Source organism: Branchiostoma floridae, chromosome 19 (assembly GCF_000003815.2).
Source record: "Branchiostoma floridae strain S238N-H82 chromosome 19, Bfl_VNyyK, whole genome shotgun sequence".
Lineage (NCBI taxonomy): Eukaryota > Metazoa > Chordata > Leptocardii > Amphioxiformes > Branchiostomatidae > Branchiostoma > Branchiostoma floridae.
Window position 1 is genome coordinate 11,488,295 of NC_049997.1, and position 8,921 is coordinate 11,497,215.

At 37.7% G+C, this 8,921-nt stretch overlaps 1 protein-coding gene across 4 annotated transcripts in view; it reads right to left on the bottom strand.

Annotated features, from left to right (window-relative positions):
* The window catches only part of LOC118406658 (synaptotagmin-1-like), a 41,241-nt gene extending 32,846 nt beyond the window's left edge, over positions 1-8,395 (bottom strand). For all 4 annotated transcript variants that reach the window (XM_035806900.1, XM_035806898.1, XM_035806901.1 and 1 more), the window contains exons 1-2: positions 8,268-8,395; positions 3,131-3,245 (exon numbers count right to left, since the gene is read on the bottom strand). The gene's annotated coding sequence lies outside the window, so the exon portion shown is untranslated. The remainder of the gene's footprint in view (positions 1-3,130; positions 3,246-8,267) is intronic.
* Positions 8,396-8,921: the final 526 nt, after the last annotated feature.

Sequence of the window (8,921 nt, forward strand, 5' to 3'; positions counted from 1 at the left end):
CTTTTCCATCATTTCTTCAATGATCTGTTACACCTTCTCTATGATATGCCCGCCGGACTTTCTTACTTAAAAATTCCCTTGACTTTTACATGACCTTCTGGTTCACAAAATTGAATTTTCGATGGTTGGACTCCTGGCAAATCCTTCAGGCATGGGATCTTTGATCTATTTCCTTTCAACTAGACTACCAGAAATATAAAGTTCCACCCCAACAATATTGTTAACACTTTGAAAATACGTTTTTACACCATGAGAATGATGATTCTACTTTTCAGCCAACTACATTAATACCAAACTGCCAGTCTATTTTGTAGAAAATACTACTTGTATCACCCAGTTGCAAACAGTTATAGACTTAGCTTATTAAGTTAAAAAGAGACCATCAAATCCTAGTAAGCAAACTGAAATATACAAAAGAGAACTGATTCCTGCAATACTGGATCAACTAGACTTTGTGCACTTGTAGCTGTAACCCCATAGAAACCAGGGATAAGCAGTCTGTGGACCGTACTCCTTAACTATAATGCACAGGATTCTATTGCCAAATATAGACCAGATGCCGGATCTAATACAGGTATATTGCTTTGCAATAAAACAGCTGTAATGTTAAACCATGGGAAATGCACCACCTGGTCGTGGTAATGCTTTTGATACCCAGTGAGGAAAGTAGCTTGTCCTTCAATGCTTCATACTGCTAAACAGTAAATCCAGGATGTGCTGGGATCACTTAAGGTTGTTGCTTTTGCAATACAGCTTTGGCTAAGAATCAATCATTTCATAAAACCTTAATACATAGATGTGTTTTTCTCTTGTACCAAAAAGGTTTTAATAGTGCAGAAATGGAAGTAAAAATCATTCATTCGGTTGAGATTAATCAAATATGAGATGTTGGGATTAAAAACATTGCAACGTTCTTCTGACAGCCTTTGGACAGACTTTCTACTCTTTACATCTGCTTAGAGATTAAACTTTCTGTGCTTCATAACAAGGCCTTGTTTTTGCGCTCGTAAAACACTGCAAATTGGAGATTCTCTCATAGACAAATATCGCTAACATCACACAAAATAAGTCTACAGAATCAGAGAATGATATGAGATTGTAATGTAGTATAACTAGGACAACACGGGCAGTAATATTATACTAACTAGAGTTCAACGAACCCATCTCTTCGCCAAATAATCATGTCTTTATTTAAGACTTTAAAGTCTTGTTCATGTATTACTAAATAGCAAATGACTGCATGAACTATGTTCCTCACAAACACACAGATATTACCAAAAACCAGACTGTGACCTGACAGATGACCTGGTAGCATCCCTGGTCAATCAGAATTTCATGATTGTCAAAGACTTTGTCCCCAGTGTAAGGGCGTCCAGCTCCAGCAAAACATCTGTATAACAGCTGTGTCCATAAATATAGGTCAAAATGAGATATATAGAGCACAGTTTATTTCTGTTAATAAGTTTTGCTGCAGTACCTTAGGAAGCCGCTAGGGGGGCCACTATCATATATATTATCTTCGTTTTCCTGACCCCTACCCACCTACCAAATATTATCAGGATTTTTTCAAGGCTTCTTGAGTTATGCATTCCACAAACAAACGGACGCACACACTCGGCCCGCTACCGTCCTAACGGAAAATGCTACGTCAACTATTTTCGAACACAACCTTCCTTTCCGCAACCGCTACTTAAATACTAAATATCATGAAAATCCATACACAGCTTCTTGAGTTATATGCTGTTGGAATGGATTTATGAACTTTCCTCATTAATTATGCAAATTAGCTACTGATTTGCATAATTAGTATTACATTGTATAAGTCATCACTCATTCTATCTACATACTGAAAATCCTGATGATCCGTTTACACGTTCTCGAGTTATCCTCGTCCAAAGTTTGAACGGAAATCGGTGTCTGCAGTTCCCAAAAAGCCGCTAGGGGGTCCAAACTCACAGCAGTTAGTCTCTGTTCCAAGGGCTATCTACCACTCAAAAATCATGACCACAGCATGTCCAGAACACGAAGTGTCAAAATTAAAAGTTTTGCTGCAGTACCTTAGGCAGCCACTAGGGTGCCCATTATCGAACTTGACCTTCGTTTTCCTAACCCCCATCCACCTAACAAATATAATCAGGATCCATTCAAGGGTTCTCGAGTTATCTTGCATACAGACAAACGCACTTACATACAAATCCCGCTACAGAACCGTAGGTAAGAGCAAGGTAAACCATTTTCGCACTTGACCTTCCTCTCCAAAACCGCTACACACCTACCAAGTTTCGTGAAAATCGCCCAGCTAGGTTTTGACTTATGCTGCCCAAAACAATCCGCAAAAAAACATACCAAGCTCGCTGCAGTACCGTAGGAAAACGCCAGGTAAACCGTTTTCAAACTTGGCATTCCTTTCGACAACCGCTACACACCTACCAAAAATCACAAAGTTCCATCCACAATTTCTGGAGTTATTTGCTGTTGACCTACATACAGACCCAAGTCAGCAATCTCATACTCTTCTTGGCGAAGAGAATTATAGTAATAATGGAACCATGTAGCAGCTGAACTCACCAAAAATCGGAAAGGTTCCTACTAGTACTAGAGTGATGCTTTTTAATGGTCTATAGTAACTCATACATGTCATCACTTCCAGTACTTCACAAAGACAACCATGTACAACCATGTATTAGTATTACTGCATACTTCCTTGCAAATGTAGTATAACTTGGACAACACAAACAGTAATAATGGAACCATAGCAGCAGCTGACCTCACCAAAAACTGGAAAGGTTCCAAGGGTCATGCTTTTCAATGTCCTACAGTTACTCATACATTTAATTACTTCCAGTACATTTAACTTACAGACAACTGTATACATACTGCTACATACTTCCTTGCAAATGTGGTATAACGTAGGCAACAGGGACACCGTAAAAAAACCTCAACATCGTAAAAGCCGAACTTGCCACTGAAGGTAAAACCTGGGCAGGTTCCAAGGCTGATTCTTTTCATAGCCTACACATAAATGTAGCTGGTCATGAAACTACACAAAGACAAAGCACACTACATATCTCCTTGCAGCACAATATGGACAGTAATAATGGAATTTGAACAAGGCAGCAGCTGAACTCACCGAAACCTGGCCAGAAGCCAGAGGTCTGTAGGTGCCTGCAGATACTGAGCGCTCTGCTCTGAAGGGTTGCTGCCTGGTGACTATTCTAACAACTCTATTTTGTGTGAGCTCCAAGCTGGAACAGAGTACAAAAACCACTGTTACTCATATCATAGTGTTACAGAGGTCATTACAATACCACACAACAAAATACACATGGATAACGGCATAAAATGAAGTTACATCATAAAAGTGCATGAAAATTTTCTGTCTATATACAAGTACTATGTACTTAAATCTGTATTTTGACATTTACAATAAACTCCTAAAACTTTTACAATTTAGAATGGCTGTATCTAGATAAGATGATTCTGTTTAAATGGTTACCATAAAATATACCAAGATTGCTATGAACATAAATAGTGCATTAAAAATTGTCTAGGGATAATTATGACATGATCACAACAGACCATTGAACACATTGAGAAGAGATTTTTACATTTCAATCTCAAGTCTTAGATTCAATCCATGTAGATTACAAAGTTCAAAGGTTTTAACAATCTCAATAGACCGTCAAAAATATTGAGAGGAGATTTACATTTTTAATCTCAATCCCTTTAATTCCAACCATGCAGATTACAAAGTTCAAAAGGTTTTTAACAATCTCATTACAGATCGTCAGGAAACTGAAGTTAACTATGCATACAATTGCTCCAGACTTCCAATATTCACAATCTCATTTCCAATTTCAAGGGTAGTACTCCTACCACCTTGAACTTCTAGTCTAAATGCTGATGCAGCCGTATGATATATGATAATGCTATCAACCCATCTCCCAGATACACCAGAGGGTACCCGTAAAATTAATAGCAACCAAACTGTAAATAGATATTGCCCGAGAATAAGTCTGTCACATACATAGTTTGTTGAGCTTTTGGCTGCTGATTTCATCAGTGTGAACCCTATCTGACATCCATCCCGAGAAGTATGGAAAGTTTTGTGTCTTCAATCTTTACCTAATGTTGCCACTTCTCAAATGGTTCCCTCCCCCGTAGCCATAAACAAAGTTACTACATGTCTGGAAATGCTGGGAAATAAATGACTTCATTTAGAGGCAGACATTGGTAATTAATCTCCACACATGGCTATGTAGTAGGGTGCCTGGGTTGGGTATGAGGAATCAATAACATGTTGCAGTGGGCAGACTACAAATGTGCCTCTTCTATTAGTTTTTCCGCCATTGTTGGGCAATAACAACATACTGTAAATGCAGAAACTTTCGTGGTGATTTGATGTTCGTGGTTTTCGCAGCGGCCGCGAATTTAAATCCACCGTGAACATTTTTCCATGACATTAAGAGCCTACAGTGTATGGTGCTACCGTGAAATAAAAACCACCGTGAAAAGTCCATTTTCCCGCTACTGCGAAATTAAATCTCCGCCAACTTAAATGCATTTACAGTATTTCCTCGAGAACTAGTTCTGGATGTTTAAAAAGTGAGTACAATAGTCTGGGTAGACTTTTGTAGAAAAGCAATCCTACTGTACAGTACTAGTACACAACTTCTTAATATGACAACTACGTTTTCAGATTTAATTTTTTTTCATATTTTCTCACTAGTTTACATCAAGATGACACCGTTGGATCATCTTATCATGAGTATCAGGTAACTATTTTATGGTCACAACATACAAATTTATTGAGATATCTGACTTTAAGAATTGCTAAGTTAAAAACTAATTAAATGAGAGAAAAACAAGTTGTAAATCACAAAGACAAAACTTTTGAGTCAGGTTATTTGGGTTCAAGCCGGGCTGAGAGTTGGGTATTACCTATAGCTATCTACATGGGCCATTTACAATGTACCACGCTAATCTTAATCCTACATGTACGAGCTTGACGGAGGCAATACATGCGTACAGAATAGGGTACTGTAGATAGGGAAATGATACTGTTGCATTTCATTTATTTCTGCGCTTTGTGGCAAAGTCAAAATGCAATGCAAAAGGTCAGACCTCTTCTGGAAAGGTCGTCCAGCGAATTACTCTAATATTGAATCCTTTCCCTAAGGTCAAGTTTGTGCACCCTGGAGGATATAGATCACGGGAAAATAGTGTATCAGACAAAGATATGCATTTGTGGTCAATCTGAACTGGCATTTATAACTGCTAAAAGAGCTGACCATTCAATAAAATACATATTAAACCAAAATGAGTGTACTTCACCCGTATCTACTATTGGTTGACCCCCCATAAGTCAGAAGCTTTGGGGCAGAAAATTCAACAAGTACTGGGAACACCCTTCTGGAGAGAACTTACAATGCACAACACTTTACTATGGTATTGATATCTAATGCTTTCCATCAAGGTTTTTGACTTCTAACTTAGTACTTTTATGGCTTTTTCAATACATCAAATCTGTTTCAATAACGGTTAAATATATAGAGAGATTAGAGAGAAAGAGTATTATATAATATATAGAGTTTGCATTTACGATTAGGGATGAGGCAAAATAACTATGTCCATGTTTCACTATTTTTCAATGGTTAAACATACATGTCAGGTAAATAATTTTAACTACTAGAATCAATAGTAATACTAATAGTACATTTTGAAATATTAAAGATTGTTGTTCTATAAATAAATAAGGCTTTCATTTTTCAAAAGAATTTTGATGTGATAATTGCTGACCATTCAGAACTTAAAAAATGTGAGTAGTCTAACAGCAAAACAAATTATCAGTAACATCTGTGCACACTATTATGTATATTTAATATTCAGTATTATGTATTTTGCAAAATCAAACATTTTATTTAGTTTGTAGTACTTAGAATTGTACTGTTACCAGTACCAAAATTCTGTCTATTGCTGAAAAGTAGTTATCAAAAGAATTCACAGTTCAAATTTCCAAACCAAGAACTTAAAAGTCATCAGACACATGTTCTTACATCTAATCTTTAAAGTCTCAAACTTTGTGTTATCTGCTGAGAGAACATAAGGAAATTGCCATTAAGCTGGAGTGATCTGAACACATCTGCAAACGGCTTTTCCTCCCACCAGAAAATCATTAAATGACCTTATCCCTCCATCCACACGTGCTGTCAACAGGTGTTCTATGGACCTTAACGTGACGTAAATGCATATGTCATGCTGCTTTGTTCAGACCCAGACGTACGCCGCAGTGTCAATACAAAATCCATGGCTTACGTCGGCAGATGTTGTGACGGACTCCCAGCTCAAACAACGGGGGTAAACTCAGGCAATGGGTTATAAAAAGTGCAAATGTCAAGTCTGTCCAAGACTTCAGGGTTTTAGTCATGATTATAGAGGCATCGTCTTAAATCAATACTACCAATGATTAAAACTACAGGGCTCAATTTAATCTTAATAGCAGTAATTAATTGTGTTTGACATATGGAGGGATGTATGGGGATTTTTTGGTGACCCACCCATCCACGAAATCAGCTCATTGCAAATATTGCACAAAAGCATATAACGCTAGTTCACCTTTATTCGAAGGGTAACCTTTATCCGTTGTATGCAATACCAGGGTATTTCGGGATATCAAGTCGACTGACGGTAGTCTCAAACTACAATATGTTGAACAAAAAAGCAATTTGAAACCACCGTCCATCTACGTGATACCCCTAAATATCCTGCTTTTTAGGTACAACAGATTTAGGTTACCCCGCGAATAAAGGTGAACTGGCGTTACCGGTTGAGGTATCATTTAAAGTTTAAACTAAAGGGCTATTCATAATAAAAACAATGGATATATGATCCGAGGATGTCTGGGAATTGTTTTTGTGGCCCATTCATATATAGGGTTAGTCTGGCGTTGTCTAAAAAATGTATAATCATAACAAAATATTAAGGTTTCAAATCAAAGGTTAATAAACAAGCTTATAATGATATACAAAACAAAGGAATGATATTCATAATAAAGTATCAATGGAGGTTTGGTCGGCCAAGTCCTTGACCAAACTAAGGTTTCCACACTTATATTTTGGATGAGTTCAACGTTGTTACATAACGTTACTGCTAACGTTAGTGCTAACGTGTTAATCAACATAGACAGCTCAACAAAATAATTAACGTTACCCCAAAACGACCTTAAAGGTCTACTACGCAATTATTTGCGCTTCAAACTGAAAACAAAAAATCCATTGTCCGGCCATTTCTTTACATAGTTAGTTGAATCAAGCCTACCACGTTACGGAACACTATTCAAGGCATGTCAGGAGTCGATATTTTCCCCGTGCGAGCGTGTTTGAAAACCTGGGAATCTGCATGCCCACGCTGGGTTTCATCCATTTTGTTTCTTCACCGACGAAATCCGAGTAGTCCCGAGTCTGCCCGAGCCTACCCGGAGATTGGTCACGTGGTTTACCATGACCTTTCACCGCACCCGGAACTCACCGGAGATTCCCGACCAATAACCGTTGATGATTAATTCTTTTTTGAATTCTCACCAGTGCCTAACTAGGGGGGTCAACAAGTTACAGCGCGCGTAGGACGAAATGTTTGTAGGCTAATTCTCTACGTTGCAAATGTGAAATAATGACACAAAAGTGTCAAAAAGTGCCAAAAAGTAGTAGTAAATCTGAGATTTCTTAGTTCTAGAATATTTCAAATTTGAGCGCAAAAAACTGCGTAGTAGACCTTTAAAGTTGTGAAGTTCACAAATCTTGTTAAGAAGTGTGAATCTAGAAGGTTTGAGTCTCAAATAATTTTTCTGTAGTCTTAGATTGGTTAACATATAAAATACAGATCAACACTAACATTGGAAAATTCAGTGAAACCGTGCGATTACAATTCTTGTGCAAATTCCTTGTGTTGTCAACGCGTGTCGGTCTGCATTCTAACTTCCTGTATGCTGATTTCTGGTGCAATTATAACAAGGATCAGATTTAGAATTCATGTGGATCTAAGATAAAGCGTCAAAAGTATTATTACCTCTGATTCCAAGGACTTATAGTGGAAAGTTTTTGGGAGGGGCAAAAAAATACAAAACTTGTCCAACAACAATCTCCATAAAGGTCAGGCAGTTTCAGACGTAAATCGCACGATTTTTCCGCTAACATGATGATCGAGACACTTTTCCTATCACCATGCAACTTATGTTAGGTAATCAGACAGAGAAAATGATAAAAACCTACCTGAAATGGAAGAATTGAAGCAAAACTCCGACCAGGTGTTGGGAACTGTCCGGTCTTTCCGTGTCTGTAATGCTGAATGCTTTACGGGCAAACCATTAATAGTGCATCCATCTGGGGTGGTGGATTGCGTTTTCCTGTCACAGTTTTGAGTCAAAATCTTGACTATTTCAGTAAGGCGTCAATATTTTGCATATGAATAAGAATTGGAAAAGAAAAGTTACGCAGTAGAAGATAAAAACTGTCAAGAAGGGAGGTAAAAGCAACCTCCGCTCTTATATTTTATGCATCACCCCGCGGATCCCATCATGCAATGCAACAGGTAGTTTGCAGACTATAAAATACCAGGCAGAAAGAATTGACCTGAGGAAAAAATTGTCTGTCTAAAGCTGACGTGGTACTAAAACTGTCTCATCTTAAGATTTACAGACAAACCTAGATTTACAGACAAACCTAAGGGTAAATCAAACCTGTTGTGGGTCGCTTATTTCAAGCGCAAGTACTGAGTTTGTGAATACCGTACCACAAACTTTGACAAAGTGCCATGTTTCCCCCCTTTGAAAAGAAATTAAGAATTTGTTGTCTGTTCAATTCCAGTGAACATAATACTGATAGACGTTTGACAAAATCTATTGTTATGTAAATAGGCAGGTGGAT